This window comes from Sarcophilus harrisii, chromosome 1, assembly GCF_902635505.1.
Source record: "Sarcophilus harrisii chromosome 1, mSarHar1.11, whole genome shotgun sequence".
Taxonomy (NCBI): domain Eukaryota; kingdom Metazoa; phylum Chordata; class Mammalia; order Dasyuromorphia; family Dasyuridae; genus Sarcophilus; species Sarcophilus harrisii.
Window position 1 is genome coordinate 30,287,916 of NC_045426.1, and position 23,367 is coordinate 30,311,282.

Below are 23,367 nucleotides of genomic sequence, written 5' to 3' on the forward strand. Positions count from 1 at the left end.
CAAATCAAAGAAATTTTAAAGTTACTAGGAAGATGCTGGAATCATTTTGGTTGCCTTCATGACATGAATATTTTAAGCTGAAGGTCATAATTACATGCATTCCAAGCTGGAAGATACTAGTGAGAAACTCAATTCCAACTACATTTTACAGATGAGTAAAATGAGGCCCAGAGAGTCTGAGAGACTTGCCAGGGTCACAAAGCTAGTAAGTCCCTGAGTTAGGATACAAACTCAAGTCTTTAAGAGTCCAGCAGCCTCTTCTCCACTGAGCTGTCTTAATGATATTTATAATCTCAATGAAAAAGAGTCCAAAGGCAGATTGACTACAACTTAGACCTACTGCATTCACCTTTTTAGTGAGTTATCACCTCAGTCTTACACATCTATTCTTGACTCTAGTCATATTAGAATGTATGCACACTTACTTCACACTGTGCTTACCTCTACTATGTAGACAGAACAAAAGACAATGGTCTATCTCCTTTCCAATTTAGATTTACTTCAGATAGGCAAAAATTCCTTTGTAATTCAGAGCAGTTCCAAAAGTTGCCATTGCTTAGTCATTTTTTCCAGTCCATTGGGAAATGAATTTCTCCTCTGTAGTTGCCTCAGTCAATATATGTAATATTTATTTATGCTAACACATGCAAACATTGCCACATCAAATACCAGGTCAGTTAACCTTAAAAATTAATTGCATATTTAAATAGCAGTAAGGGTAAAAAAGAAAAACACTAAAGAAAGTCAGAGTAGGATCTGTAAAGTGTTTCAATTATGAGTTGAAATGAATATCCCCGGGGACTCTTCCCCCATTTACAAGTTAAATATTGTAAGGTGTTTTTCTTTTTAGATAGGTACATTGTTTTTCCCTCCTTAAAACTGTGCTAGAGAGAGCAGAATTAACTTGATGAGAAAATCTCCATTATTTCGCCCTATAATGTAAAAGTTGATTTCTCAGATTACAAAGCCCCATCATTTGGATGCTTGATGATATTATCTTTCTTTATCAAAGCTTAAAAAATTGCTGGAGGGAATTTGTGTCTCAGGGCTGTATTTCTTTGTGACAATTCTAATACAGAAGACTTTGGAGGATGGTGACTGGTTACCTGGATCCCATGAATCAAAATTCTCTCAACAGCCACCACTAGCTGATGATTTTTTTTTTTCCACTTTACTCTATACCCACACCCACTGATATAGAGAATGGCTTGTGTAGAAATACACTCGACAAATGCGTACTGCTAACTGCTCTTATGGTCCCAGGTCAGGTCCCAGGCCTCCATAGACCTCTAAGGGAGTGGATAAATGGGAGGGAGGAGAGGTTTATCAACTTTTAATTTTATTTCAATTGTATTTGACCATGGTTTATTTCCTTTTCAATCATGCATTTCATCTTATTATCTCATCTTTTATTTTATCTCATGCATTAAAAAAAATTACCATAAGGGTCCCTTAGTTTTAATCAGATAGTCAAAAGGATACCTATTAGTAAAGAATCCCTGTTTTAAACAGTCACCTGGGAACATTATGAGATTAAGTGGACCAATGCCATGATCACCACTATCTTTATTCCATGTTGGAGTTCTTCCTTTCATCATGGCACGCCTCTTTACCTAGCTTGAAAAGTAGGTAAGGGGCAGTCCCATCTTATCCATCCTTACATTATTCTCTATTATTAGGTACATCATCTGACTGGATATGAAAGTAAAAATCATAAGATTAGGAGCTAAGTGGATCAACTTTATCTGGAATCTTTCATCTCTACCTCATTTCAGCCCATGGTAGCTAACCTGGCCTTCTTAGAGCTAACCATAAATGGTCCTCATTCTTATACTTGCAAGCTATTTAATAGGCCTGTCTGCTGATATTTGTCATTTTTTTTAAACACAAGCTTGGGTATGAAAAAGCTAGATTTTGTTTTCTTTTTGTTTTATATCTCTAGTACTTATCAATCTAGATTTAATCACCACTAGATTTAAATCCTGGATGAGGGTTGAACCTATATGTCCAAACTCTGCCCAAAACAGCTATTTCTTAACAGATTAATGTTAACTTAGGGAAAACATAACAGATGGCATTCTAAAAAGCGGCATCCTTCTTGGTCTTTCAACATAGAAGAGAAAAAAAAAAAAAAAAAAAAAAACAGGGGTATGATTTGGTTAAAGTTGGCCGGTAGAGTCCTTGTGGCCAATTTAAGCTGAGTTTCCATGGCATTCTGACAACTTAGGAAATAAGGCTCAAGTGACTCCCTTTTTGTTTGCTGTGGTGAGAAGTTTGGTTTCCTTTCTCTAGACTTCAGGCTCAACTGTAACCTGCCCAACCATCTGTGTTGACAGATTTGTGTGTGATCAATTAGAACATGAGGGAAGTGGGTAAAGCCTCCCACTGCTCTAGGATGGACTCAGACAGTCTTTGGTAAAACCCAGTGAAATCATTCCTGTAGTGGTGGGCTCATTGAGGACATTTCAAAAACACATTGCCAGAGCAGCTACGTGACCAACAGTCAGCTTGGCTCCAGGGGGTCCTTCATATGTTTTATCTCAGTTTACAAATTCTATTGGAGTTTTGTTTTATAAAATGACAAAAGATGTATATTATGGAAGTATGGGTATGTGCATATGTCTGTCTATATGTATGTGCAGGAGACTGATATATGTATGTTCACTAACGTATGCATGTGTGTATATACATATACATTGAATGTATATATGTATGTTCACAAAAGAAGTTATAAATATTTATATACATGTACAAATGCTTTCTATAATACACATGTATATACACATGCATGCATATATAAATATATATATATGGTTAGTGGACATATACATGTACATGGTATGTATTATGTTTTGTGAGTGTTCATATAGGTATTGTGAAACATATATAAAGTCAATTATATCTATGTGTGCATGTAGATTATGTATGTATGTATATGTACATATATATGTTTAGTATATATACACATACCCATATAGGTACATACTATTTACAATACTTATGCTGAAGGACTAATCAGCTAGCTAGCCTTGGACCATTTGGCTTTTGTGATCATGTTTGATTTCTTTCTTCCCAGATTTTAGGAGAACGGCTCACATTTACGTCTTTTGGGGGGAGAGTGTCAATTTAATAAATCAATGAAGCATTCTCACTTTACTTAAAATAAGAGGATACTCTAAATTCTTGTTCCGTTATCTTGTTGAAATACCTCTTTGACTGAGTTTTAGATGGGACAATCAAATGACTTAAATGTAAAAAAGGGTCAGATCTCTTTAGACTTTTACTCTATCAGAAATATATGCTAAGTGGATGATGTGTTGGGATTGGTTAAGGATTCAGTCACATTCTATAAGGCTTGGATAAAAATATCCATATAGTGATACAGCCGCGTCAGTCAAGTCACCAAGAGGAATATAGTGTATGTAGAGACCAGAGCTAGAATATAGTGTATAGAATAAGTATAAGTATATACTATAAGGAAGAGCAAATAGACCAATTTGGCTGGAACACATAGTTAGCAACACTCTGACAGAATCACATTTAAGAACAGTAAACAGAGGATGATAACCAGCTGCTTTTCCATGTTGATTAGGACAGAAAGGAAAGCTAGGTTAGCTTTAACTACTGGGTATTTGTGAATTTTCCAGGGAGACTCTCATGTGATGGACTTTAAAAACAGAGCAAATTCTGCTCTGAGATGGTTAATAGCATATGCATATGTGTATGTACCTATGTGTGTGCATGTGTGTTTATGCTTGATGTGTATATGTGCACATGTATATGTACATTTGTGTGGGTAGTTGTATGTGTATATATGTACTTTATGTGCATTGTGTACGGATGCATGTATGTGTGTGCATATGTGTATTATAGGTGTATGTTTGCATGTGGTCACAGGGTAGGAGTAATGGCAGCTGGAGAAAGGCCAAGAAGAAGGAAATCCTTGCTGAAGGAAGAGAGTTGGATTACATAATCTCTTAAGATTTCTTCCAGCCCTAAGATGCTAGGCTTGTCTCTGTTTTTAAACATCCTGACCTAATTACTTTCTGGCCCTGGACCTGTGGGCCTGTACTAATGAGCATGGCTGACACTCAATGCCATCAGCTAGAATGTGTCATGCTCTTTATATCTGCAAGGAGCCTGGAGAATTTTTTTTTCAAAGTTTTTTTGAATTTTGCTTTTTGGAAATCGCTTGGCAGAAACATGCTTTGAAAAGAAGAGGAGAAAAAATCAAACTTGAGGGTTCCAGAAAATAACATTCTGTGCTCTTACGTCCCAGAACGAACCATTTGTCAAAACCAAAATGTCTGATGAAGTGTGAAAAATTCTTGGAAGGCTTTTTTTAAAAAATGATTTTTCTGTTTGATAAATTAATTCCAGGGAGCGTTTTCCTTGCTGGTCATCTGATGTACATGCTGTACTGAGAGTTTGAGGTGTATTCTGTAGTTCTTTCTATGTTAAGTATAATAGAAAGTGCTCTGGCTTGGCCATCAGAGCACCTGAGTTCAAATTTTACCTCCTCCAAATGTTTTCTCTCTGTTTCTATATCTCTGTCTGTCTCTGTTTCTCTGTGTATATGTAGAAATGCTTCTCTCTGTCCTTTCTGTCTTTGTCACTATATGTCTGACTCTTTGTCTGTCTGTCTATCTGTCTCTCTCTGTGATTGGATGGCTAAGTCTGTATGTCTCTTATCTCATTCTTTCTCTCATCATCCCTTCTATCTGTCTCTCTCTATGGATGGATAGTTATGTCTGTCTGTCTGTCTGTCTCTAACTGCATTGCTAGCACTAGCCACTTTCCATGTCTTTGTTATGATAAAAAGTACTACTATGAAGATTTTCGTACATATAAGTTCATTTTGGGATCTCTTTGGACTCCATGCAAGAATAAAGGGCATGGTGTCATAACTTAGTGAATTTTAAGAGAAGCTAATTACTTTCTATAATAACTGGATGAATTAACTGCCCACCAATTAGACATTAATGCATTTAGGCTGCCAAAGCCCCTCCAATACTTGTCACTTCTATTATTTTGCCAGTCTAATCAGTGATTGGAGTATTTTTTTCATATAGATGTTAATAGGGTTCTTCTTTTGAAAACTTTATATTCTTTTATCTAGTAAGGAATGGCTTGTGCTCTTAAGTAGTTGAAACAGTCCCACACAAACATTTGTATAGGGAACTGATTCCTAAATATATCCACAGATGTTGTTGGATCTTTATTGGAGAAAATCACCTGAAAACGTTGCCTAGTTGTTTCCATTCTCATTTTCCTTTCATTGTTCAATCATTTCATTTGTGTCTAACTTTTTGTGACCTCATTTGGGTTTCATTGGCAAAGATATTGGAGAAGTTCATCATTTCCTTTTCCAGATCATTTAAAGACTGGGAAACTGAGGCAAATAGGGTTAAATTACTTTCCCAGGGTAAAATATTCAATAAGTGTCTTAGGCTAGATTTAAAGTCAGATCTTAACTCCAGATCCTATGCTCTATCCACTGTCCCATCTAGTTACCTCTTCTCATTTTAGCAACATTTATTTTGCTTATGTGAAACCTCTTCGATTTTAAGCAATCAATATTATTTATATTGTGTCCTGTGATCCTCTCTCTTAATTTTCTGGTCAAGACCTCCCTGCTCCTTTAATTTGTTTAGGCTGTAGTCTTTGATACTTTGCAATGTGTCCAATTATATCTTGTTATATTATGTCATGTGCAATGATGATTTATGCTTACTTTCTGCCAGACTATTTTTCAGTACTCCCAGTAAGTTTTTGCCAAACAATGAGTCCTTATTCTTATAGTTGGTCCTCTTCAGGGTTAACATTATGCTACTCTGTTCATTTGCTTCTGTATCTTGTGATCCTAAACTACTCTACTGATCCATTTTTCCTCAATTTTTTAAAAACAATTGAAAATACATGTGAAGATTACTGCTTCATAGAATAGTTTGAAATCTGGCACTGCCAGATGAGTAGAAGAGAGAGAAAGTACTTGCTCAAGGTCACAAAGACATCTGGGATTCAGTCTTACATCATTTAACCCCAAATCCTGAGTCTTTTCTACTGAACAATACTTGGTGTGCAGTAGATGTAGCCTTGGAGATGTAGTCAGACAGATGAGCCTATATAACCTCAGACACTTATTAACTCAGCTTTGGGGCAAGTAGTTTAACTTCTTATTTCCTCAGTTTCTTCAACTATAAAACAAAGATAAGATCATCTACCTCTAATGTTTTTTTATGAGAAATAAATGAGATAATATAAAATTTATATAAATCTACTTATTATGATTAATCATTATAGACTCTTATGCTGTTTGATAATGATCTTTCCAAATCTTTTGTCCATAGGTCTCATTTCTTTTCTAATTATTTGCTTTAGAGCTCTCATTTCATTTATAGTGTCATTCACAGTATCATTTTGAAACTCATTTTTGAATTTTTGCATCTTTTAGTTTAGGAATTTAATTTTTTCTTTAAGAATTCAGGACTTGCTAATTCATTTTGTGAGTAAGCTGTGGTTTTCATTAAAGCTTTATTTGTAATTATTTTACAGTTATTCTCTTCTTTTGAATTTATGTCTTAGAGCTCTTTTTGGTTTGGTCATTTTCCTAGTGCTGTCCCCTAGTCAACCTGGTACTGTTGACCTACTTGGGAACTCTGAAAACTGGATCTGTAATCCCCACATTATGGGAGACATATTCCCTGTCCATCCCACTGTGATACTGTCCTGGGTAAGGAACTAAATAATTTGTTGATTTCTCCTTTGATTTACTAATCATTACTTGGTACACCATTCTCTCTTAAAAGTAACTGTATTGGGATCTGGACTATAACACTTCTTCTTCTTTAACATCTTGGCTCATTTCCTCAACCCTGGCTAATTTTGAAAACACTTTTTCTTCCTTCTTATCAAGAAGTGAATGTGCATCTGTTTTTGTGTCCAGCTAGTCCTTTTTTCTATAAGTGACAAGTAGAGGACACCATTATAACTTTACTGAAAAAAATCATCCCATGGCACCCCAATAGTTGTTTTTATTATGATGATAATTTAATTGACTCAATATTAAGAATATTTTGTGAAAAAAATGCAAATCACAGTTATTACCCATTTCCCACCCAGTACTGGATGCCCAGTTTCACAAGGTTACTGATCTTCCTTCCTCTATCTCTAAGTTAACCCAAAGTGCCAAAGTACTACCTGCTTCCCAATAATCTTTGCTTGGGCACCAACAGCTTTGCCATTTCTCCATAAGCTTCCTTGTGTCTTGCCAATGGCCCTGCTGCATTGCCTGTTAGAACCAAAGTAACATCTGGCTCTCCTGCCTTCCTTGAAACTATAGCTGTATCAGTTGTCTCACCCCATAAGAATTTTAACTTCTCAAGCTCAGGGACTGTCTTGATTTTTAATTTGTATCCTCAGGATTTAGCACTGTGCTTGGCGCATAATAAATGGCTGATAAATATTGTCTTTCTTTTTTTTTTTCATTTCATTCAAACAGGATTCAGAAACAGAAAAGAAATATGCTCGAGTATTGATTCCAATATCCAAAGGCCTATGGTGAAATTCTACCTTTGAGCCTTATTTAGCTGTGTGACCTTGAAAGTAGTCTTATCTGTAAAATTAAAATGTTGAACTACATGGAACATTTGTACCTTTAGATTGATTAGCCCATTAGAATTCCCAACAGAAATACATCCTTAAAATATGTTTCCAGCTCAATATATTCTGTCTCCTGTGTAAAAGCTGTTATGTTATCATTATGGGGCCCTCCGCTGAGAGACATTATCTACTGTTATATCTTATGTAGTTTCAGAAAGTTACCTGGTTATAAATATGTTGAGGGACTTGCCCCTGACCACACTGCCATTATACGTCAAAGAAGGATTTTAACTCACATTTTCCCAAACATATTTTTTGGTCCTCAATTTATTGGACCACATGAACATTCTAAAATTTTTCAAAAACTTCTTAGATGTTGACTGGAACCAATCATGTACTTCTATTGAGAGTGAAATAGGTGACAGGAATGCAAGGCTTTGCAGCTGGGTTTCTCTGCTGGTTTACTTTTAGGCTGGTCTTAGACTGAAAGCCTGTAATCGGTTTCATTTGTGATGCTGCATAGAAGATGAAATAAAGTCTCCAGTGCTAAGAGGCAAATATTGTAATCATCTGCATGACTTGATTCCTTATTCCAGTAAATAGGAAAATTGTCAATTACGGATGCTACCGATACTTATAATTCCCTGCTACCATCTTGTAAACATGTACAGCTGCTTTTAATTGTGTTTTACTCAACGTGTAATTCATTAAAGTGCACCTGCAGTCACCTAAGCCACTGAAGTTAATGAGGAGAGGAGGCAGATTTCATTCCCCAATATTTATGCTAAGATTCTTCACACCTTGGTGCTTAATTACAGCTCTGAGTGTCTAAGAAATTGTCTTTAAAAATAGACAAGCTCTCAAGAAGGAAAGAACCTAGTGATTATCCTTTAAAGAAAAAAAAATAGTAAAAGAGTATCTTTGGTACCCACCTTCCACCTTAGCCATTGACTTCAATCATTGCTTTATTAGGCAAAGCCTGGGGGGCAGTTTGAAAAAGGAGAAAATTGGAGAATTGATCTTTGTACTGTTATTGTGGCAGTAGTAGATCGGTAAATAATGAATTCCAAAGCTATCTATTACAAACCCCCATGATGCTATTTGAACACTATTGGCTCCTTGTAGCTTTTGTTCTGCCCCTGCTGTCAGCTGCGCCTATGACACTTAAACTGCTGTACAAGGAAGAAACTGATACAAAGCTTGGATGTTAAGAAGAATCTTTTTTTTTTGTCTTTCCCTCCCTTTGAAAGCAATTGGAATAGGTGACTTAAAACAGTCATCTAACTTATAATCGCAAGGGTGGGTTGTATTGAATTTCCTTATTTCTCAGTGATTGGGCTCTCAGAAAGTTGGGAAGAGATGAGCTATCATCTCATAGGTGGCACTCCTAGAGCTTCAAGGGGAACTTCCACTGGAAGACTGGAAATGTACCTGCAGCCAGAAACCAATCAACCAAATTCATTGGATTATTGACCTTAGACAGGTACCCAGAAGTCATCTTGTCCGAGGCTCTCATTTAATAAAAAGGAATAATGAGATAATAATAATAGGTATGAGTGGCAAAGCTGAAATTTGAATCCACGTCACCTCATTCAAACTTTAGCCACTCCATCAACCTATAACATAAGACAGTAGGATCCGAAGATTATAGACTTATAACTGGAGGAACCCTAGTGATCATCTTTAATGCAAGCTCTTCACTGATGAAACCAAGGCCATCTTTTTTTTTTTTTTCCCAACTCTCAACATCAAAGCCAACTTATGTATTCCATACCTAAAGGTAAATACTATGTGATTCCTTTCAGCATAGAGAGCTCCTTTGTGTAGAAACTTCATATAACACCTCAAAAACACTCTACAACTCAGTAGATTAGTTCAGGTAATTATTCTAGGTCCTATGTGCTGAAGAAATGTTAGTCTTATTGTACCATACTCTGGTAAGGCTATATCTGAAGTACTGCATTCAATTCCATGTACTACAGGCAAGGAAGACTTTATCCTTCTCTATAGAGATACATACATATAGATAGATAGATAGATAGATAGATAGATAGATGGATAGATAGATGGATGGATAACATGATGGGTAGTTGGATAGATTGATAGAGGTAGACATAGATTAGATAGAAAAATAGATAAATATAGGTAGACAGAGAGAGAGAGGGAAAGAGAGGGAGAGAGAGGGAGAGAGAGAGAGAGAGAGAGAGAGAGAGAGAGAGAGAGAGAGAGAGAGAGAGAGAGAGAGATCTATTTTCACGTATATCTATATTTATAGGGCAGGACATGCAGTCTTCATATATTGCAAAGATTGTCCTGTTGAAAAGGGATTTATAGAGACAGCTAGGTGGCGCAGTGGATATAGCACCAGCCCCAAAGTCAGGAGGACCTGAGTTCAAATAGAGTCTCCAACCAACACTTTTTAGCTGTATGACTCTGGGCAAGTCACTTTACCCCAATTGCATTAGCAAAAAAAACAAAAGGGATTTATATGTTCTATCTGCAGAAAATAGAGCCAGGAACAATTGCTGGAAGCTGAAGAGAGAAAGAATTAGGTTTGTTGGCAAGAAAACCTTCCTAACAATTAAAGATTCAAAGACTACTCATTGAAAGTCTGATAACTAATTGTTGGGGGTGGCTTAGTCATTTAACATCTCTCAATCTCAGTTTCCCCATGTGTAAAATGGGAATAGTAATAACACTTCCTTCACAAGGTTGTTGTGAGGATCAAAAAAGATGATATTCTTTTCTGGTAAGAAAAGCATCTAACTTCCTTCCAATTTTAAAGTGATGATTCTAAGTTAACTAAGGAACATATAAATTAAGTCACTTGCTCAAGACTGAAAAGCTAAGAAATGTCTGAGGTAGGAATTGAACCTAGAACTTTGTAACTCTGGATCCAACATTAACTATTCCTTCAGGCTACTTCTGGATGTATAAATGAAATGATTGATTACATGCCAGTGGACTATGTATTCATTTATAGTCTGTTACAATGTAGAAACCATGACTGCACCTTATCTAGCCCTAGATTTAGGCCTTTGCTACCTAATGTACTGGGATTTTCAGATCTTGAAAAGTATATAATTTGAGGCCAGAATGAATATTTCATTTTCTCTTTCTCCTGGATCAGTCAGAAGATAATAGGGATGTAGATGGCCTTAGGTGAAATTGTAAAGGAGGCAGGGCCTTCTGATACTCTCCCTGCCCTCTCCTGTCTGATGCACCCATTTGACTAAAGAGTGTTTTATAATTTCAGCATATTCTACATACCTCCCATCCCCCACTTAAATGTGTCTACCCTGTCAGAGCTCTGACTTCAACTAAGCAGAAAAACATCGTGTAAAGGTGCTAAGTCAAACTAGACATGCTAATAGCTTTTGTCTTATTGCTATTGGACAAAAAAATGCTTTAATTCAATTAACATGTTCATTGTTTTTCCCAGGAAAGCCCTTCACTAGGAGAGTCAAAATTGTAGGCTGACTATGGAGGTAGTTCTCAAAAGCTCATCATTTCGAGGCATTATAGAATAAAAGCTCTAGGGATGTGAGGGGCCATCTCTCCTCATTTTACAGATAAGGAAACTGAGACCAGTCACTGAGGTAGCAAATAGCTGAGGAAGGATTTGAACTGAGTTTCCTTGACTCCATTATACCATTCCAACCTTTTGCTCCATAGAGGGATCTTCTCTAAAGCATTTCTAATAAGATTTCCAGTAAAAAATAAAATAATATTTGTTTATCTTTTTTATTTTTCTCCACAGAGAGCTTTGGTAAAAATCATTTCTAAAAGATTCCATTTCTATCTCAAAATGCATTATTAGATATATGTTTTGAATGAGTAATTATTGAGCTATTTGATTTACTTAAGGAAATGTTTTCATATTTGCTAGGACATTTTAATGAAAATAAGCTAGAGATGGAAATAATAAATATCGATTATTTGTTAATATTCATATTAGTAATATTATTTTGACATATATCTCATATATAATTATTCAATAAAAATATCTATGGAACTTTATCAACAGTATTGGCGTTATCTAAATCATTACTGAGGCTTACCTTCCAGCTTTCCAATGAAACAGCAGAAATAACAGGGTAGCTGGTATCAAAATTGAGTCATTCTGAATGATAACAAAATTTCCAATGATCAATTTATCCTGGGGAAGGCAGAATGATTTGTGGAAGCAAAACTGAGTGGAGCCACTGGTGGCAGATGGAGAGATCAAAATCAAAGAACTAGTAATGTTGGGAAGGAGGCCAGACCAATGGATTCAATTCAGCAAACATCAGTAAAACTATCTGCAGTGTTCCGTATGAGGTATCAGAGATAAAATGACCCAAATTGAAGCCATTCCTATTTTCAAGAAGTTTAGAGTCTAACAAAGCTTATTGCATTTAGTGAATACAGCACTGAAACTAGGGTCAGGAAATTCAAGTCTAACCTTAGATACTTATTAGCTGTGTGACCCTGGGCAAATCACAATCTCTGCCTCAGTTTACATATCTGTAAAAGGAGAATCAAATGAGGTAATTGTAAAACATTTAACATAGTGACTAGCACATAGTCAGTGGTCATTAAAAGCTTAATTCTTTCCTTAGTGTGATTCTAATTGGGATTATAAGGTAAATTGTATTTACAATCTACTATGAACTTTTTGAAAATTGAGACTATGATTTCCTCTCTTTTTATCCTTAACACTTAATAATTAATAAATGTTTCAAGAGTGAATTAACATCAAACAATCAGTAAATCTGGGATTAAATGTTAAATTATGCAGTCCAAATGGAAAGTGATGTGGGAGTTGGGGAAGAAGGACAATAAATGGAACTACGATTTAAAGATGGAGTTTGAAGATGGATAAGGAGAGTAGGATGGGCATTTCAGTTGAGGATGAGGAGAAGATAGTGTGAGTAAAACAAGGAGATAGTAATGCATTAGTAGTGTCAGGAGTGGAAGGGAAGCCAGTCTGAATGGAGTAGATTGTCTGTCATGAAGAATAAAACAAGATGGAAATGGATATAATAAAAGGCAATAATAAATAATAAAAGGTTCTGCTCTCCCAAAATTCATTCTTATAAGGGAGACAACAGGCAAATTGCTATGCCAGTACAAGGTATATACAGGTTAGATGGGAAGTAATTTCAGCTAGGTAGTGTCATAATGCTCAGAGAAGGTAGCAAGGAAGGTAGCAGGAAGATTCACCTTTCTGAATTCATCTGACCTTTGACACTTATACCTGTGTCATCCTGGACAATTCACAATGATGAGGGTAAACTATAAAATTTGTGTAAAATAATCACTGAAACTATGTCCCCTTCAATCTGCAAAAGATGAGAGATTGGGGTGGGGGGTCTCCCAGGCTCCAGGGAGTCTAGGAAGAGGCATATTTTCCAGACCAGTATCATTCAACTGGAAATCACCCCCCATTGAAACCAAATCCCCCATTCAGGCTGAAAAAGCCTTCAAAGTGATTTTCATTCAATTGGGAGATCCTGGTCTGATAATCAGCTCAAACTGCTCCCAAGATCTGCTCATAAAATAGGTGTCTGTTCACTCATTCTTTGAAAAATTCTTCAAGAGATTTGTCTGTTAAGAGAAAATCTCTTATTGAAAAATAAACCTGCCTTTTTGCCATTAATATTTCAGGTTCATATTTTTTTTTTCACAAAGGACCTGCGCATCTCTCCAAAAGGGGATTCCCATAACTCTCTACTCTGCCATTAAAACAGCATCAACTTCACCTTGTTTTTCTCAGTTTCCTCATCTATAAAAAGAGTTGAAAAAAGAAAATGGCCAACTACTTCAGTATCTCTGCCCAGATGGGGTCACGAAAAGGTGGACACAACCGAAGAGACTGAACAGCAAAAATCTCAGTCAAAGTCACTGATAATTAATTGGCAGGAGCCAGGAATGGCTTCTTATAAAAGGGGAGAGTTTAGCTGAGACTTAAAGGAATCCATGGAAGCCAAGAGGCAAGATGAGAAGGTAGAATATTACAGATCTGTGGAACTCATTATTGGATTTAGTTAAAATAAATTGAGTCCAATTCATATTTCTATTTTTAGTGTCTAAGCAAATTCAAGGCAAGGACCAGATGTGGTTTTTATTTGTATTATTTATTTCGAAATTTTAAGGTTATCTCTGAGGAAAGCTATAGTATGATACTATACTGTAAAAAGTCAGATGAATTCCCCACTCTCATATTCCTTCTAGTCTTTAAAACATGGAAATCTGTGACACTAGCCAAGGACAGTTCCCCCTAAACCCTCTCTATATACTATTTGCAATTGGGTGAATAGCAAGGAGTCCATTGTTCAAAGTTAGTGAGGAGCCAGGGACCTGGCTCTCTTGGCTCTCAATATGTTCAAGAACGCTTTGCCAGGTGAAGGACAATGATGAATGTGTTCCAAAAAGCTGATTGGAAAATTCCTCATGTTGCTTTGAAGGACTTCAGAATTGAGTTCTCAAAAGCACGTGTATTTCCTTTACCTATGCTTTTTTGTAACTTCCAAAATGCTTGTGCTCTCCACCCTGCCTTGTAGTCATTTATGGGGTGGTTAGGATTCTAGCATCGCTCTGGGAAGTCTGTTGGGATCTTATGAAGAGACAGCTGTCTCAACAATGACATTGCCGGCTAGGTGAAAGAGTCCCAACTACACAGAGGAGTTGCCCTGGAGTTCCAGAGTGTTTAACGCCAGCATCAGTGTTATTTGCTGAAGTTAAATACTCCCTCGATGTACTTAATCTATTAGCCATTGTGACTGAGGGTGGCAAGGAAAATGTGTCCTGTCTGCAGTCCTGAAACACTGAATAGAAGGGAAGATGAGCAATACTAGATACTACAATAGAACAACATCCATGAGATATGGACAGAGAAGCAAAGGTAAATTCTTTAACAACCAGCTGAAGGAAAGACAAGATATATTTACAACATGTTTTTGTTTAAGCTACATTTAGCACTTTTCCCACCACTTTCTTAAGCCTACACTAGAAGAAAATAAACATTTATTAATCAAGCATTTATGTGCCCTAAGCACTTTATAAATATCACATTTGATCTTCACAATAACCATGAAAAATAGTTATTATTATCATCATCCATATTTTAGTTAGGGAAACCAAGGAAATGACAGGTTAAGTGGTTTGTCCAGAGCCACAAAATATCTGAGCTTAGATTTGAAGTATGATCTTCCAGATTCTGGAGTCAGCTCTCTCTCTCTCATTGTGATTCCCTAGCTGTCTCTATCTAAACAAGCAACAAAACAATGAATCAGTCCTGATTTGTAGTGTTTGCTAATTTCCAAAGTGTATATACATTCACATTGAAACTTTAAGAATGATTATTCAAAGCTGGTTGGACTTAGCTCCAGCATGCACTTTGATGAGTGTAATTAGTTCATCAGAGAACTGAAAATGCATCACACTCTAGATTTAAAGCTAGAATTTACTTGAAGGGCGTGGGCAATCAAGTGCAGTTCCTTCATTTTATAAACAAGGAAACTGAGGCTAGACAAGTTTTGGGACTTGCCCAAGATCACACAATTAACAAATATCTGAAGCAAGATTTGAATTCAAGTATTTCTGATACTAGGTCTCACAATTTACCCATTAATTCAATGAGCATTTTTTTGGCAGAAATACTTGAGTAACTTGCTATTTCTTTCTCTGATTCACTTTACATATAAGGAAACTGAGACAAACAGGGTGAAGTGATTGTCTCAGGATCACAGAGTTAGGAAGCATCTGAGACCAGATTTGAACTCAGGAAGATGAGCCATTGATTCCAGGAGGCATTCTGTGCATTACAGAGCCAGCTAGCTGTCCAGCTGTTAAATAATCTTGAGCAAGTAACTTCATCTTGGTCAAAATTCACTACAAATCTTGGGAAAATCCTTTCACCTCTATGAGCCTTAGTTTCCAAATCTGTAAAATCATAAGGTTGAAATACATGACCTCTAACTCTCTGATCTTAATATCATTCAAATCTTTAGAGATAGCTAAAGAAATGTTTATATATACATACATATACACATATATATGTGTGTACATATATAGATAATATAGTATATAAATATAATGTATAAATATATAGTACACACACACACACACATATAGAAACCGCAACAAAATACGTAGTGTGATTCAATAGAATTAATGAGGAGACACACCTCCTAAAGAATTGCAAAGCTCTTTTAATGACCACAGATTTCTCCTTGAAACAAAAACCTATTTTTAAAAATATAAGCATTCTATCAACATATCATTATAAGGCAAAGAAATGCAATACAACAATTTCTAAAGAAATGAATATGAAAATCACATAGAGGGCAATTGAAAGGCATTGAGCAAGTATCAACTGGCTGGAACAGCTAACCAATAGGGAAATTTGATTAAGAACTAAAGAAAAAATGTTGTCAGGGAAAGATGTAGTAGGAAAGAAGACAAGGTAGAAACATGAGCAGTTTGAGGAAGAAAGGGGGACAATTTAAGTGTTTGAATATTTTCCTTGTGATATTAGGAGAAAATTAGGAAGGTCCCCAGAATTTGTTATGAAATGTATGGAAAAATTGGACAAGAACCCCCAAGACGGGCAGATGTCCATGGTTCATGAGAGGCAATATTTGGGGACCTTATAAATTATGGCATTCACAGATTTCTTTGAGTAATTAATTGTTTTCTATAGGCTAAATACATAATACCATACATACATACATCTATATGTGTGTACATGTACATATACATGTATATGTATATATATATAAATACACACACATATATATGTGCATGTGTTAGACTACTCTTTTCAAATGTCTGATTAAGAAATATATGCTCATTTTAAAAAATAATGAATCACATGAATCACATTGACAAGATGAATGATTGAGATAACTTGAGGGTATCTTAGAATCGCAGAACTTTAGCATTGGAAGGGATCTCAATCGCCATTTCACACTGACCTGATCTCTAAAAAAGAATGTCCTCCATACCATCATCAAGATATATTCATATGTTCTTTGCTTGAAGTCCTCCAATATATGTGTTCCACGATATGGGGAGGAGAAAAATCAGGACCCAGTCTCTATTAAGGCTGCCCTTTCCTCATGGCTAGCTCTCATTATTAGGAAGATCCTCACATGAATCCTACATTAGCTTCTTTTTATCTTCCATCATTACTCCTGGTAAGTGATGCTGCTGTTGCTGCTAGTGATGGTGATAATAAAAAGATAACTGGTATTTATATGTGACTAAGTTTTGCAGCAGATTTTACAAATGATCTCTAATGTTATCCTTGTGACAACCCTGGGAGATAGGTGCTAGAATGATGAGGAGGAAATTGAGGCAGATAAAAGTTAAGTGACTTGCCCAGATTTTAAATGTTAAAGGCCAGATTTGAATTCAGGGCTTCCTCATTCCTAGTACAGTGCTCTAACCAGTGGGCCACCTAGGTCTAAATAGAAAAAAAAAAAAATCCTAGGCTCCTTTCTATGTAGCATCCCTTTAAATGCTTGAATATAGAAAATTAAAACAACAACAAAAAAAATAGAAGATAAAAATAAGATGGTATTCATTCCGTTGAAAACAGATTCCTCTAATGTGATATTAATCCAATGGGGTACCTAGTTCATCCCAGCCTTTATAGACTTTTAATTAAATTTGAAAATTCTCAGAACAAGTCCAAGATGACAGTTGTTGGAATCTTATTGAATAGGAGCCATGAAAAATCTCATTTTGTGGATTCTTTTTTGGGGGGTTCCAAAATATTTCTTTAAAATTTGAGACCAATGTGAATTGGGTGATGGTGGAGTAGGGATAGGCCACTTTGATAGTTCCAGGCTACCAAAACTAAAGGGAAAAAGAATAAGAATCAGAAAATAGACTTGTCCTTACTCAGATGGGTAATAAAGAATTACTGCAACAAAAATGATTAGAGTTCTCTTGACTGACTTGACATTGCCTCTTAATTTCTTCCCACCATTGTCTTAGAGAGAAGGTGGAGACATAATTTAAAATAATCAAGGAAAAAGAAAAGGGAGAATGTTTATTGAAAATGGTTCTTGGATATTTTACAATTATTTTCTAATCAGTATGAAAGATCTATCAATTCTATTCCTCTCATCACCCCCAATTTATGTTTGTAATTTTGCCAACTGAGATGATTTACAAGTGACAGGATATTTTTAGTCATTTCCAAATGGAATAGTATCATGAATCAGCCTTTTTAAAAGGACTTGACACTTGTCATTGTTCTCTTCTGCAAGGGATCATAATGCATCAGTGCTCCAAATAGTCATCAATGTTATTTGTATAGACAGGAAGATGGTTAGATCAAAAACTCCATTCATTTTAGGAAAGAAAATACTTAATATTAATAGCTAGCATTTATACACTTCTTACTATGTGCCAGACACTGCCCTATGCATTTTACAGTTATTATCTTATTTAGTGCTCACAACCACCATAGTAGATAGGTGATATTATCCCCATTTTTCTGACGAAGAAACTGAAGCAAAGAGAGGTTAAGTGATTGTCTAGCCTCACTTAGCTAATAAGTGTCTGAAGCTTAATTGGGTTTACTAATGTAAGATCATTTGTTGGGGGTCTTATGTTTTAACTAAGATGTTAATGTTATTTAAGCCTAGAACAAGAGGAAAAATGTTTCAGGCCTCACATGAAGTCAGTGTTAAAAGGGACCTCAGTGACTACCTGTTTCTATTCATCTCAAAACAAGTATACCCTCTACAATATCCCCCCAAAATGGTGATCCCTTCTTTACTTAACTACTTCAAGTGAAGGGAAGCCATCATTGTTAGAAGCAGCCCATTCCATATTGGGATTGTTGAATTTCTATGACAAGTTCCCTGACATCGAGCCTGTTTGCAACTTCCTAATTATACCCTCTGGTGTCTAATAGCAAGTCTAATCCCACTCCCATGTGATGGTTCTTTAAATATTTTAAGATAGCTATCAAGTCTCTTCTAGGTTTCTCTTTTCTGAATTTTTCTGTCTATACTCTAGAGAATCAAAAAATTATAGATTTAAAGTTGAAAAGACATGAAAAGCCATTTTGTCCAAATCTCACTTTACAAACGAGGAAACTGAGAGCTTAAGTGAATTCCCCCATCCTTAGATGACATTAAGTAGCAGATCTTACATTTGAATGTAGGTCTTTAGACTATAAACCCATTGTTCTTTTCACCAGACCTTCATCCTGGTTCTTACTATCACACAAACTTGAGAAACTATTCACCATCCTGTATGCCTTCCTCATGATATTCTTAAGCTTACCAGTGTCCTTCCTGAAATGTGGCACCCAGAACTGAGCATACTGCTCTAGAAAGGATTTCAGGAAATTGTCTGTACCAGCAATTATACAAATGGATGTGTGAATCAATAAGCAAAGTCTATTAAAAACTCCTCGACCATCTTGTCAAAAGTGAGGAAGTATAGCCTTCTCAGGATCCCTGAGTTTTTCAAACATTCAATGATGGGATTTTGATCATTAAACATCTGGGACAAAAACCATATTGACATTTTATCAGCATTTTGTGCAGGAGGAAGATGGATAATATGGCATGAAGATAATATGATGAACTTTACTAAAAGGTCCTGATCCTTCTAAAGGAATATCTAAGAAAATTTTATTTTTCTTCTCCATCTTCTTCCCAGCATACTCCTAGTTCTCTTCCAACCAAATCTACTATTTTCCATTTTTTTCCTTGGTTATCGCCATGTCCTGCTCCTGGAATTCTCTCTTCTTGAAAGTTACCCAGTATCCATTGCTTCAAACACATGCTAAATTAGAGTACAATTGAAGAGAACCATTTAATATTAATATACTACCCAGTTCCAACCATTGGGGAGGAATGGAGGGCAGGCAAAAGGCAAGAGTTACAGAAAATAGAATATTAAGTGGTCTTGCTGGATGGAAGGAATCCCTGCCTAGGCCAGAAATTTTCTTCCAATTCAAGGTCTTCTTGGTGTCCAGTACTTCCTATATGTTTTTCTGCTTCTTTTACCCATCTGTTCAATTGCTCTAAAAACCCTGATTTCTAGTTCCCTCCGGGATTTTACAATGTCTTTATTATCTTGCTTTTCAGCATGTATGATCAGGGCAATGTGGTGCTTAGAGTTTGGAGAGACCAGGCATTCAATCCTATCTCTGGCACTTAGTAGCTGTCCAATCATGAGTCAGTTCCTCAGTCTCTTTGAGACTTAATTTCCCTCTTTCAAAAAGGGGTACAGATATTACTGTCTGCTGTCTATCCATCTACTTCACATGCTTCCTATGAGAATGAAATAAGATGATCTATGTTAATCTTAAAACACTCTCTATGTACTGCCTAGGAAATGAAATGGTGCAGTTCTTAGTGATCTACTTGAAATCTGAAAAACCTGATTTAGATAATTGCTAGCTGAGGGACTCTGGGAAAGTTGTTTAACCTTTCTCAAACTTAATTTTCTTTCCACTAAAATGAAAGAATTGGACTCAATCACTACTAAGGTACTTTCTAGGAATGAGGAAAAATTACATTAAAATCTGACTTTAGATATTTACTAACAATGTGATTCTGGACAAATCATTTAACTACCATCTGCCTCAGTTTCCTGAACTGTAAAATGTGAATAAAAGCAGTACCCATTGCCCAAGGTTGTTGTGAGAATCATATGAGTTAACATTTGCAAAGTACTTTACACATACTTGCAAAGTACCCGTGAGGTACTCAGTAAATGATTGTTGCCTTCTTTTCTAAATCTATGGTTCAAGGGTTGTTTTCTACATGACAGGGGAGAAATAAAGACAAGTCAGATAAACCAAAAGAAAGCTAAAGTAGTCAGGATTCCAACTATTTCTAATATATACTTTGAATATTGATGACTGTCACCCTTATTATAAGTTATCAACACCTAGACTGTTAGAGTGCATAATAATTGATATTTTTGGTAATACTCCAGTACTAGATCAATAACATCATTGATGTGTTGGGGGTTTTTTGTGTGCGCAATAGTACTTATTCCAAACTATTCCCACATTATTATTCTTTGTAACTTTTGGCCATACCATATGTCTTCTCTTTAAGTCTCCCTAGAATATCCACCTAGAGAAATAGTTGCCTTTCTCTATGATTTGTAACATTTCACAGATATTAATAGAGAAAATGGTTATTATATAACCAGTCCAACCCTTTCATGATCTTTGCATGATCTTTCCTATGCCCTAGTAACTGTCAACAATATGCTACTCTATGGCTATGAGGAATTAAGGTGATTTGACATATATTGATTCACTATATGCTACTATGGTATCACTGAAGCACATTGCTACTAGAATCCACACAAATATCTGAGTACTTTAAGAACCACATGACAAGAATCAAGAGTCACAAGCCCCACTGAAAACATGCCAATGTTCACAAGCTCACTATCTCACCCAATGTTCTCCTAGGAATCCCTAGTAGGCCACTTGATTCATTGTGTTCAATCCCTTTGACTGTTTTTGACCTGTTACTCATCCCTAATTTTTCTCCTTGCTCCAGTTCTTGACAGTGGAAGCCTCTTTAAACTTCTCCATTATACGAATGTGACTCACCCCGTTTGACTGCCTGACTTCTAAATTTAATTATCTGATTCTGAACCCATCCTAAACTTGTGTTCAGTTTCTTCTATAAAATTGGAAGGCAGTTTTTCCGGTAGATGCTAAAAATCAGTGAATCTTGAACCTTACAACTCTTCTTCCTTCCCCGTTCTGCTAACCACCCAGGAATTTGCATCTTGAAGCTCTCTGTCACACTTGACTAGGTCTCAACTACTATGGCCATTCCATCGTTTAACTCCATGGTCCTGTAATCCCTGCTGAAATCCGTGGGGTTCATAAGGAACATGGTTCATAGAATTTGAAGCTAAAGCAGTCCTTAGAGATGATATCATCCAGCCCTTTCATTTGTCAAATTAGGGAACAAAGAGGTTTGATGCTTTTTCAGAGGTCTCACAGGTAGTAAGTGACAGAGTTGGGAATTGATACTTTCCTTTTGATCAATCAATGATACTTTTTAGACTTTTACCACAAAATCCTTGGTTATGCTTCCAGAAAGGGGTAATATAAGATTTCTCATATCCTCTTTAGAATGTCCCTGACCAGACAGGACTAGAGAGATAGAGTATGTGAAGATTCAAAATGTATGCAATCTTCATAGAGAGAACTCCTCCAATTCTTGCAATGGTCTTATAAACTAGATACCTATTTGTTAAACCAGTTTCCCCTTTTGTCTTGTAGAGTTAGGCCCTGCTTTCCCCTCCCTTTAGAAAATGGAATGTGGATCCTATGCCTGTTCTGATTTTTATTCCACATCAAAAATGAATTGGGTAGTCATTCTCTCACTAACTGTGGGCAAAGCAACTTGACTTCATGCCATGCTGAAGATGCTTAAAGATGAATTTTTGAGCGAGCTCCAAGTTCACAGATGAAAATATAATACACTATTGCCTCCAGAATTATGTTATCTGAAAAAAAATGCCCTGAAGTATTTTCCCAGTGAGCTCTGTGTCCAGAATCAGAATAAGAAAGACAAAATTTTAAGATAAATTGGTTTGTGAAAAATTTATGTGCACTTTACTGGTGCAGACAGGATGTAATCTGTTTTGTATTGAATCTGCTTGGGAGGGGAAGGAAAAAAAAAACCCACAATGTTAATGAGATTTTTTAAAGGCACTTTTAAATTCATGTTGGCAAAAGACAAATAGTCATGACTTTTAATTTCTATAAACCTAACAACTAGAGAACAAATAAAGCTTTATTCACTTATAGGAAAGTAACTTTTCTTTCAAGGGCAAAACAATTTATTTGTCTTTCCTACTCAATCATCTACACTAGGATTGGTCCCATTTACCTGTTTGTCACCTGCTCCAGAGTGTTTGGTTTGAGTCTTAAACTAGTAATTATTTATGTTTTAATAGTAAAGAGAGGAACAGAGAAGCGTAAGGGGTAGAGAACTAGCTCTGGAGTCATCAAAACCTGAGTTCTAGTCCCATCTGTCACAAACTAGCTATATGACCTTGGTCCCAGGGAACACCCTCCATCCAAATCACTGATCAGAATGAAAGGTCCTTGATTTGGGGATTTGGAAGAGAGGTGTCTTACTGGAGAAATTTAGTCAAAATGATTAAGTTAATTAAAAAAAATAAATACTGAATAAAATGAATGAATGCATAAATAAACTAATTATAACCCCCCTCAAAAAAAAAAAAAAAAGAAAAGAAAAGAAAACAGGTGGCCTGGGTCCTAATTTAGTCTCTGTTACTAAAATACAATAAAACCTTTTGATGAGAGTTAGGGAAGGGGAAGGAAATCATTGAACCTCTCTTGGACTCAGTTTCTTCATATATAAAATGAAGGGGCTTGGCTTTCTTTACATCCCAAGTGCACAGTGCCTGGCACATAGTAGGCACTTAAATGTTTATTGACTAACTGAAAATGTCACAAAACTACTAAATGTCATTTGGAATTTGGAATCAGGTCTTCTGAATTCTATGGCAAGTGTTCTTTCCATTATGGAAAGAAAGAAAGAGGGAGAGAGGGAGGAAGGAAGGAAGGAAGGAAGGAAGGAAGGAAGGAAGGAAAGAAAGAAAGAAAGAAAGAAAGAAAGAAAGAAAGAAAGAAAGAAAGAAAGAAAAGAAAGAAAGAAAGAAAGAAAGAAAGAAAGAAAAGAAAGAAAGAAAGAAAGGAAAGAAGGAGGGAGGGAGGGAGAGAGGAAGGAAGGAAAGAAA

The 23,367-nt window shown here is 36.0% G+C and overlaps 1 protein-coding gene and 1 long non-coding RNA gene across 2 annotated transcripts in view; one reads left to right on the forward strand and one right to left on the reverse strand.

The window, feature by feature from the left end:
- TAFA1 (TAFA chemokine like family member 1) overlaps nt 1-23,367 on the forward strand; it is a 525,382-nt gene that overhangs the window by 147,117 nt on the left and 354,898 nt on the right. The window lies entirely within an intron of this gene.
- The window catches only part of LOC116421685, an 89,070-nt gene that overhangs the window by 64,007 nt on the left and 1,696 nt on the right, over nt 1-23,367 (reverse strand). The gene's annotated exons all lie outside the window — the stretch shown is intronic.